We start from the raw sequence: 1,256 nt of genomic DNA, 5'->3' as shown, positions 1-1,256 counted from the left end.
GTGTGAGATTGAATGTAACTGTGCTTCTTATGTCTATTATGAGATGTGATCACAGTTTTAGAAATAAAATCCAGGAGAGAAAATGCTACCAGTGATTGGATTTGGGTGGTAGGCTGATTTTCTGCTTAGGAGCCATCCATTCACTCATAAATTAAAATACAATTATAAAGAAGCAAACTGTAATTATGACCTTGTGAGACCTTCAATCTTACCTTTTTTGAATTCATATAAACTTAAGTTGAATATGATTTTTTGGTCAAAGGACAAATGTACAAATAGTGAAGCTAGAATCACAAGTACAATCGCTTCTCGGCCTTTTGGCTAAGATCAAGTGTAGAATCACAAGTACAATAATTTATACTTAAAACTGAAGTACTCAGTAACCAAATCAAAGTCATGAATTGTGCCTTTTTTCAATATGGTTTGTACTGGCATTGAAATCAGAAGTTTCATGACCCGAGTAGTCTGGGAGGGAGAGGAAGCCCAGGTCTCCATGTCTCATGGAGACGATGGAGAACATGCACAGGGGCTGACATGGCCATCATGAAGAACAGGAGATGAGAACCCCCGGCCTCAGAGGAGTGCCTGGTCTGGAGCACACAATTGGCCTTCAACATGGTTACAGAGAAGATGGGCCAGCTCCAGAACCCTCAGTCACCACTGAGGGCAGTTTCAAGTCACTGGTTTTAGAAAAGACACAGTTCGTGGAAACGCGGGTGTACTTCCTTCAAAAGTGACTCTTCCAACTCTTCAGGTTAAGCATAAGAGGAGAAAATGCAACCTGTGTGAGAACCTGTGTGAGTTGGGAAATGCTCATCTGTCCCAGTTTCAACAAATTGGCGACTTTATACAGCTGGAGAAGTCATCTTTTCTTTCTCTTTGACTTCCTTCCTTGTCCTCCGACTCTTTCACTCAATCTGAACGATGGAATAAGAATGCAGAGAAAGATTAGCTGTTCTGTCACTGCCTGATACAGTTACAGCCCCTTAAAATCTCTATTTGCTCACCTAGAGTTTAGGTATTGCATTCTAACATTTCAACCAGAAAGTATAGCTTCTCACTCTGTGGCTTAATCTGTTGTGGAAACAGCAAATAAGTCAGCTTCCACGTGTTGCGTAAATCAGATCCTTACTGGAACCTTTATTTTATATTTTTTTGTTTGTTGTCAAGAAGTGATACTTTGGTTATACAGAGTTCTAGGATGTAACCTAGAGAAACAAGTTTCTGCTCCACGGACAATGTTTACACTCCTGATT

At 40.3% G+C, this 1,256-nt stretch overlaps 1 pseudogene; it reads left to right on the top strand.

Moving 5' to 3' along the window:
• The first annotated feature begins 301 nt into the window (after positions 1 to 301).
• LOC117285552 lies at positions 302 to 389 on the top strand (annotated as a pseudogene).
• Positions 390 to 1,256: the final 867 nt, after the last annotated feature.

The sequence above is a fragment of the Fukomys damarensis genome, unplaced genomic scaffold (assembly GCF_012274545.1).
Source record: "Fukomys damarensis isolate Sample0158 unplaced genomic scaffold, DMR_v1.0_HiC HiC_scaffold_1, whole genome shotgun sequence".
NCBI lineage: Eukaryota > Metazoa > Chordata > Mammalia > Rodentia > Bathyergidae > Fukomys > Fukomys damarensis.
Note: the sequence above shows the minus strand (reverse complement) of the source record. Positions and strands in the feature narration are given on the sequence as shown.